Source organism: Prionailurus bengalensis, chromosome B3, assembly GCF_016509475.1.
Source record: "Prionailurus bengalensis isolate Pbe53 chromosome B3, Fcat_Pben_1.1_paternal_pri, whole genome shotgun sequence".
NCBI classification, from domain to species: Eukaryota; Metazoa; Chordata; class Mammalia; order Carnivora; family Felidae; genus Prionailurus; species Prionailurus bengalensis.
This window is the reverse complement of record NC_057355.1, coordinates 69,874,050-69,884,235: the sequence shown is the minus strand read 5'-3', so window position 1 is coordinate 69,884,235 and position 10,186 is coordinate 69,874,050.

The following is a 10,186-nucleotide window of genomic DNA, read 5'->3' as shown; positions in this document are numbered from 1 at the left end:
CCGACTTTAAAATAGATAAAACATTGATTGTAATGTGTATATAATGGAAACATGTATGTTTCATCCTCCCATGGAACTAATCTATGGTCGCAGAAAGCTCATTAAATCGATCCTATTTCTAATCCTGCATTAATCACAGTAGGGTCACACTAAAATCATCTACTGATTAGTCATAATAATAGTGTTTCCATTTATTGGGTGCTTTCTACATACCTGTAGCTGTGCTACATGCTCACTCATATTAGCTCATTTATTCTATTTATTTTAATTTTTTTAATGTTTATTTATTTTTGAGGGAGAGAGGGAGACAGAGTGTAAGCTGGGGAAGGGGCAGAGAGAGAGGGAGACACAGAATCCGAAGCAGGCTCCGGGCTCTGAGTTGTCAGCACAGAGCCCGACGCAGGGCTCAAACTCACAGACCCTGAGATCAGGACCTGAGCCGAAGTTGGAAGCTCAACCGACTGAGCCACCCAGGCAATACCCATATTAGCTCATTTAATCCTCATAACAACCCTGTGAAATAAGTACTCTAATTCTATTTTTTTTTTCCACCTGAGGAAATTGAAGCTTGGCAAAGTGAAACCACTTGGCCAAGGTCTCACTGTCAGTAATTGACGCCACCAAGATTCAAACCATGGTTTCACTCCAAAGCCTGTTTGTGTATTCTGCACCCCTATACTTTTAAGGGTTGAGTTGGAGCTAAAGAGAAATTTGTTACTAACCTGATATATGGACATAATAATTCGGCTTCTGGGTATTTGCTAACAGCCACACAGGAAGCGTTCTGCTTAAAAATAGAGCTTGGCATTTACATTATACTTGGTTTTCTGAAAGCTTTACTAGACTACTTATTTAATGCAAATGCTTTCTCCTGAGCTAGGTCAAACTTGGGGTGCATCAGAATCACCTGGGGAGCTTATAAACCTGGAGATACCCAGGGCCCCATCCCAGACCTACTGAGTCAGAATCCCCGTGGGCGGAAACCAGGCATCTGACGTTTAATAAGCTTCCCAGCTGATTTCTGACACATAGAAGATTGAGAATCACTGAGGTCTGTGAATGGTAGGAGGGCTTTCTTCAGGAAGGATCATTCCCAGGTTCATAGTGTTACTGAGGGCTTCACAGGAATGTTGGGAATGGCTAAATTATAATACATAAGTTTCAAACCAACATCCTGTCTAAGTTTATAGAATAATTGTCAATTGGCAACCTCTATGATATGACCCATCACAATGGAACTGATTGTCACCTCATTTTTCTTTTCCCTGTTGAAAAATTGTTTGGTAATAATAGCTAACACTCTGTTTTGTGTGTGTTTGGGTAACCACTATGAATAAAATCTCAAGCAGTTTAACACAACAACTGTGCAGACTCTAAATAAAGAATCACAAAACCCCAAGATTAAAGTCAGCATGTGCAGCCATATGTTACTTGAATTCTCCTTTACGGCATCTCTACCAAGTGGCTAAGTGGTCTATTCCCGCTACAGAGCTGGGACTTCCTGGCAACAGTCTATTCCTTCTGACTTAGAAATTCTTCCCTTTAATTGGGTGAAATATATTTCACGAGAGCTTTCATACTTTGTCCTAGTTCTAACCCGTCTATCAGAATGTTTCACCCAAATCAGCCAAAACCTTTGCTCAAGAAAGCAAAGGTTGCTGATTGCTGTTTTCTAGAAGTTCACAGGATGCCTTTACTGTTTGACATAAGTTGTTGTTCCATGGCCAGTTTCTCTGTCAGGCTATTTTCTGATAGAGGCACTTAGAATTATAGGACTTAGACTAAATTAATGATTCATATGATTTAAAAAATAATAAATTTTAGAAGGCACTCTTCAGGATGTGCACTGGGTGTCGTATGTAAAAGATAAATCACTGGGTTCTATTCCTAAAGCCAAAACTACACTGTATGCTAACTAACTTGAGAATTAAAAAAAAAAAAAAAGCCAATTTTTTCCTCTGCAAATATAAACAAACAAACAAATAAATTTTTGTAATTCTATATAGAGAAATTTATGGGGGCTATTTAAATATAGAGGTCCAAAGGACAGAAAAAGAAATGTGATCTTACATTTTCTCAAAGCATTCTAAGTGTTTCATTTTATATTAATATCTCTAGTATGATATGTTAGATGTAGCCACCAGAATTGAAGCTTAAGATGTTGTTTACTTTCTCTGTGAGATGTTCAGGATCTTCTAAAAAGCTGGTGGGTGTTAATAGGTCTCCTCTAAATGAGAAATATAATGTACTCCAGCTTCCTGTGATTGCTTTGCTCCTTTGAAGCTTGAAAGGAAAAGAACATTTATGTGTGTGTAGTACCCAAGAACTTCTGCCTCTAACATTCCTTTGAGGTGTATGTTTCCTTTTCCTCATCCTTTCTACAAACCAGAACTTGAGACAGTCATTTTTCCAGTATCCTTTTCCTGGGGCCAGAATGAGAGGCCACCGTTCTCCTCTGTCTCTCTTGATACTTCCAGACTTTTGACCTTCTAGCATAGATCTCCTTTCCTGAAATCACTGTGATCTCTTTTCGTGGCTCTTAGCCAGCCGAGATATTTTGCCACCCCCTCTTTAGCATCTGGTTGTACCCACACTCCTATCATCATCGATGACCTCTTCAACATGCAAGTTGATTCTGCAGATGTAAAACAAAGAACAACAATAACAGAAACCCACTTCTGGGTCATTTGTCTTTATTTTATAAGAGAACAATATGAACGTGTAGACATTCCCTGACAACTGAAAGTTACACTGTGGGAAATTACATATCTGTTTCAGCAAAAGGGACTGAATGACATTTGGAACTACAATAATGCGTGTCTTAAAGTCTGGTTTTTGGAAAACATACACGGATTTGTACCACTGAACTTCCTAGGGTTAAGTCTCACACAAATTAACAGATAAACTACCCTGGCAGTGATTTATAATTAAAAAGAAGAGCAGCAGTTGAAAATTATGACCAACTCACAGCACTGCTGATGCACTGTTTCAGACAGCATCCTGTCTGGAAATTGTAGGAATTCTAACTATCTGACTGCTCATTAACTGTGGGAGCTCAGCCGCCTGCCAAGTATTGTATGACTGCCAGGAGTCCTCATGGAATTCTGATTTAGAGTCTTTGGCAAACCAAATGCCAACTTATGTATTAAGCACGGTAGGCACAATGCCTAGGGCCCAGGATACTTTTAGGAGCCCACAAAAATATCTTAATTTCTTTTATTTTTTTACCCCCACCCCTTAATTTCTTTAAAAAAATTTTTTTTAAGTTTATTTATTCTTGAGAGATAGAGAGAGACAGAGCATGAGCAGGAGAAGGGCAGAGAGAGAGGAGGAGACACAGAATCCGAAGCAGGCTCCAGGCTCTGAGCTGTCAGCACAGAGCCCGATGTGGGGCCCGTACTCACAAGCTGTGAGATCATGACCTGAGTTGAAATCGGATGCTTAACCAACTGAGCCACCCAGGCGCCCCCCCCTTAATTTCTTTTAAAATAAGAAGAAAATAAATAAGACAACGATGAATCTCCCTAAATTGTATTTGTCTTTATACCAGTGCAGTTATAAAATAAAATTTACAATTTTTTTATGGAAGAAGGAGTAAACAAGGCAAAAGTGCCTAGGACGTCCCCAGATCATAAGGCCCTGTGGTAAACTCGAATACTCTGTTAATGTAGCCCATGGATACCAAACTTTAATGGCTCTTAGTAACTTACAAAATATAGCATTCGGTGTTACACGAAACCCTATGGAACTGCTTGCCATGTGATCGTAAGAACTAAAGAAAGGACTTGTATTTTAGCCTCTGGACTGGAGGATACTTATAAGTCCACCCATGAATGGAGGGACATGTTTAATGATTACAGCTCTCCCCCACAACCTCCCTACTCAAAATGTAGCCCATAGCATAAAGGAGCATAAAGGAGTTTGTTAGAAATGCAGAACCTTAGGCCCTACCCAGATTCTGCATTCATAATCAGAATGCACATTTTTTTTTTTACAAAATCCTCAAGTGATAAGTATGCTTGGGAAAATCGAGAGGCACTATACATTTTAGAAGAATCTATACCTATGAATTATTCAGCACTCTCGTAGGGAGGAACTCTCCAAAAGTGACATGATTGAGTGAAAAGAGAGAGAGAGAGAGAGAGAGAGAGAAATCCTTGATCAACACCTCTAACCCATCAAAAAATAAGTAGTTCGGATCCCACAAGAAGCAGAGGAATCTTCCAACAAATGAGGAGGAGGAGTCATAAAAAGACAGTAAGAAAACTATAAAACTCTTAGAAGAAAATGCAGGGGAAAAGCTTCATAACATTGGATTAGGGACTGATTTTTTGGAGATGTCACCACAGCACAGGCAACAAAAGTAAAAATAGACAAATTGTACTACATGAAAATTTTTAACAGCTTTCCTGAGATATGCCACATACCATACAATTCATCCACTTAAAAGCTTTTGGTGTATTCACAGAGCTGTGCAACCATCACTATGATTTTAAAACATTTTGGCCACCCCAGAATGAAACTTCCTATCTGTCAGTAATCACTTTCCTCACTTCCCCCCAGATCCTGACATTAATCTTTCTGTCTGTGGATTTACCTACTGTGGATATTAAAAAAAAAATTTTTTTTTAATGTTTATTCATTTTTGAGAGAGAGAGAGAGAGAGAGAGAGAGAGAGAGAGAATGAGCAGGGGAGGGGCAGAGAGAGAGGGAGACACAGAATCCGAAACAGGCTCCAGGCTCTGAGCTGTCAGCACAGAGCCGGATTCGGGGCCGTACTCACAAGCTGTGAGAGCATGACCTGAGTTGAAATCCGACGGTTAGCCGACTGAGCCACCCAGGCGCCCCCTACTGTGGATATTTTATATAAGTGAAATCATATAATCGGTGGTCCTTTTTGACTAATTTATTTCTCTTAGCCTAATGTTTCCAAAGTCCATTCATATTAGAGCATGTGTCAGTAGTTCATTCCTTTTTATCGCCAAATAATATTTCATTGTATGGCTATGCCACATTTGCTTATCCATTCATCAGTAGATGCACTTTGAGTTGTGTCCACTTTTTGACGATTGAAAATTATGGTGCTATGAACGCTTGTGTACAAGTTTTTATTTGGACATATGTTTTCATGCCTTTTGGGTATATACTCAGGGGTAGGATTGCTGAGTCTTATGGCAACTCTAGGTTTAACATTTCAAGGAACTGGCAGACTATTTTCAAAGCGGCCACACCACTTTATATTCCTATCAGCAATAGATAAAGGTTTCAACTTCTTTACATTTTTAACCAATGCTTGTTATTATCTGACGCTGATTATAGCCTAGTATTTGTGAAGTAGCATCACATTGTGGTTTTGATTTGCATTTTCCCTGGTGGTTACTGATGCCGAGAATCTTTTCATGTGCTTATTGACTAGATGCATTTTTTCTCTGGAGAAATGTCTATTTAAATCCTTTGCCCATTTTTAAATTGGATTATTTGTCTTTTCATCGTTAATTGTATGACTACTTTATATATTCTAGATACAAGTCCCTTATCAGATATATAGTTGGCAAAATGTTTCTCCCATTATTTGAATTATCTTTATACTTTCTTGTTGGTGCCCTTTGAAGCAGAGTAGTTTTTCATTTTGATGATATTCAAGTTATCTATTTTTTTGTTTGGCTATTTGTCCTTTTGGTGTCATATCTAAGAAGCCATTGCCTACCCAAGGTCTTGAAGATTTTTATATTTTCTTCTAAGATTTTTATAGTTTTAACTCTTATATTTAAGTATTTGATCCATTTTGAGTTAATTTTTGTATATGGTGTGTGGTAAGGGTCCAAATTCATTCTTTTGTATGTGGATATCTAGTTGCCCAAGCACCATTTCTTTAAAAGACTATTCTTTCCCCATTGATTTGTCTTGGTACCCTTGTCAAAAATAATGTGAATGTAAATGTGAGGGCTTATTTCTGTACTCTCAATTTTATTGCATTGATGTTTATGAATGTACTAGATAAAAATCGAAAAAAAAAACCCTTTTGTACAACAAAGGACATATCAACAGAGTGAAAAAGGCAACCCACACAATGGGAGAAAATATTCGTAAATCATATATTCAATAAAGAGTTAATATTCAGAATATATAAAAAGTCCTATAACTCAACAATAACAACTATCTTAAAAAATGGGCAAAGGACTTGAATAGACATTTCTCCAAAGACAATATACAAATGGTAATAAGCATATGAAAAGATGCTCAACATCAGTAGTAGTCATAGTCCATTTGGGCTGCTATTACCAAAATACCACAGACTGGATGGTCTATATTCAACAGAAATTGATTTCTTACACCTCTGGAGACTAGGAAGTTCAAGATCAAGCCACCAGCATGGTCTCATTCTGGTGTGGGCCTACTTCCTGGTTCATAGATGGCCATTGTCTTGTGTCCTCGTGTGGTGGAAAGGGCTAGAGATCTCTATGGAGTCTCTTTTATAAGTACACAAATCCTGTTCACGATGGCTCTACCCTCATGGCCTAACCACCTCCCAAAGTCCCCACCTCTTAGTACCATCTAAGAGTTAGGATTTCAACCTATGAATCTTGAGGGGACACAAGCATTCAGATCATAGCACTGGTTATTAGGGATATACAAATCAAAACCACAATAAAATACTGCTTCTCATCTATTAGGAAGGCTATTATTTAAAAAAATTAACAAGTGTTTCATGGATATAGAGAAACCAGAACGCTTGTCCGTTGCTGGTAGGAATGTAAGTAAAATGCAGCTGCTGTGGAAAACAGTATGGAGATTGCTCAAAAAATTAAACATAGAAATATATGATTCAGCAATCCCACTTCTGGGTACATACTCAAAAGAAGGGAAAGCAGGGATTCGAACAGATGTTTATACACCCATGCAGTATTAGCAGTGCTATTCACAAGAACTAAAAGGTGGAAGCAACCCAAATGTCCATCAGTGGACGAATGCACAAAAACAATAGTATAAATATGCAATGGAGTATTATTCAGTCTTAAAAAAGAAGATTGTGACATTGTGACATATGTTACAACTGGGGGGAACCTTGAGGACAGTATAGTAAGTAAAATAACCCAGCTACAACAAGATGTATACTGTATGATTCCACTTTTGTGAGCTAGCTAGAGTAGTCAAATTAATAGAAACTGAAGGTAGAATGGTGGTTCCCAGGGGCTGGGGGCAGAGGGAAATGGGAATTTGTTTAATGAGTATAGAGTTCAATTTTGCATGATGAGAAAGTTCTGGAGATTGGTTGTACAATAATGTGAACTTACTTAACATTACTTAACTGTGCACTTGAAAATGGTTAAGATGGTATATTTTGTGTTCTGTGTATTTTACCACATTAAAAAAAATGTTTATTTATTTATTTTTGAGAGAGAGAGACAGGCAGAGCATGAGTGGGGGAGGGGGGTGTGGCAGAGAGAAAGACACAGAAAGAATCCAAAGCAGGCTCCAGGCTCCAAGCTGTCAGCGCAGAGCTCAACATGGGCTTGAACTCACCAACGGTGAGATTATGACCTGCGCTGAAGTCAGATGCTTAACTGACTGGAGCCACGCAAATGGCCCTACCACAAGTTTTTTTAAAAGATGGTAAGATTCAAATCAAGAAGATCCAGTTTTTACAATTACTATGCACAGATGTACTTAGAGGGCTATTGCTTTTATAAACGCTGGTGCATATGTCAGACAGAACAGGGATGTTGCAAAGAGGGCTTAGAGATACCTTGTGTGAAACTGGAGTTCAACTACTGTACTTCTCAAGTTCTGTGACTGGTTTTGGAGCCAGTCCTTTAGCCTAGGTCCCTGTGGTGCATTGAACATTGCTATCCTGCAGCCACAGGCCAGTGAGAAGCTGGGTCCCTCAGGCCTAGAGAGCCCAAATGCACAGAGGGTAGTGTTACATAACTCCTTCATTCTAACACTTTAGTTCTTATTCACTGGTGTTCAAACACAACAACTAACAATATTTATGTTTTCGTGTTTACAAAGCAGTTTCTCTAGGGGCACCTGGGTGGCTCAGTTGGTTAAGTGTCTGACTTCTGCTCAGGTCATGATCTCACGGTTTGTGAGTTTGAACCCCTGCATCAGGCTCTGTGCTGAGAGCTCAGAGCCTGGAGCCTGCTTCAGATTCTGTGTCTCCCCTTCTCTCTGCCCTTCCCATGCTCATGCTCTGTCTCTCTCTGTTTCTCAATAATAAACAAATGTTAAAAAAAAAAGTTAAAAAAAACACAACAAAGTAGTTTCCCTAGAAGTTCTTGGGATGTTGAGAATTTTGCCTTTTTTTCTTAATATTAAAGATAATTGTTTCCTCCTCATGCTTGTAAATTGTTTAGCATTATCTTCACACTGCTCCAATTTATTTTACTTATGATTTTTTACAGAATTTGGTGGAAGGGATGAGAATTTAGAGTAAAATGGAAAGTGAAATCTCTCTGTTGTGATTTATTTTTGCAGGACATGAAGGCAAGTTAGATGCTTCTGGGACTCCCTCTGAGAATGGTGGATGACGCATCCCATTTCAGACGACTCTACAGGCAACTTCAGAAAGCCAAACCTGGAGTCCCAGTGGATGATAGGCATTTTTAAATATTAAGGAAATTGGCTCCAGTTTACTTGAGTGAAAAACATTAGCTGATCTACTTGAGGTAAATGAAGTTTGAGAACTCAAAGGACAAAAATCACTTAAAGTAAAATAGCAGGGTGTTTGGGGATCAGCACAGCTGATGTTTTCCAAGCATTCGGCTACTATTACTCTATGTTTTAAAAATAAACCTGTTGAAAATAAATAAATAAATAAATACCCATTGGCTTAAATATGAGAGAAGCAGCAAAGGGTATGATCCTCATTACTTTGTAGTCACAACTTATAACCTGTTACCTCTTCTATAACAATCAATGTATAAAGAATTGTTTGAAAAGCACCTTGACACTGAAAGATGCTGACAAGCAGATTACTGAGAGGGAGGAAGAGATCAAAACCACCATCAAAGACGCCACTTTAAGTGATTATGAAAACTCTAGATAAGGATGGCAACAGGTTTTTTTTTTGGCTTATTCATTAAGAATTCAAAGAAAATTCTATTATATATGTATAGTAATGTTAGCTAGCTTCTCCCTTTATTTTTAAAAATAGGTTTATATTTTTGTAATTTATATTTATATTGATGAAACACTTATATTACAAAATATTGCCAAAAATCAGAAACATAACACTTAAAAAAAAAAGAAAATACATACCACCTGTAAAACCCAGACTTAACCTCTGCTGGTACAATCCCCTATTTATAAAAACGCTTTGTGTAGTTTTTGAGTTTTGTGTCTGTCCTTATCCTTGTTCACCCCCTTGTGGCCATGCTATGAAGAAACCAAGAGCCGGGCAACAAAAAAGGAAGAGAGAAAAGCAAAGGGCCTGGATAATAAACTGATGACCTCACTTTAACAGTATTTTCCATAATTGAGATAAGTAGGTCTGCCTGAAATCTATATTGGCCAAGATATTGGCAGGAAATAGATGTAAGGCTTGAAGGGGTTATTGTAAATGATCCCTTCATTAAAGTTTCTTGCAAGTATGGGCAGAAGTAAGGGAAACTGAATAATAAGGTGTCCTCCATATACCTCCTATTGGCCGGACCCAACTGGAAGCTCCCAGACGTCAAAGGAACCAAGTTTTTGCAATCCTTCAAGATCCAGCCTTCCAAGGCACAAAGCAGAGTAGAGGCTAGAAAGTGGATCTGGCTGGGCAAACAGAGCAAGTCCAGTGCAAAATCTTTTTGAAATATTTCATTATAAGCATAGTTTCTTTTATTAGGCATCAGTCCAAGAGATACATTATGGAATAACTCTTGTATACAGTTGAATACCTATGTAGTTCCTGTGGTCTACCTGGAAAACACCAGAAGTCATAGAATTTCACACTGCCAGAAAGCATTGTTTAGGCTTCTCTACTTCATCTATGCCGTAAAAATATCAGCCTTGCATTTGAGGGGTTCAAATCACTGGATTGTTTGGTATTAGAGTGACAATAAGGTAGGGGAAAAGAGAAAAGGGATGCAGAGAGCTTAGTTGCTGTTTGCGGCTGGTCCTCTTCCACTCTTTGCTCCCTGTAAAAAGGAAACTCCCCGGTTCCTACTTGATTTATGAAGACCAACACGGATTACCTATT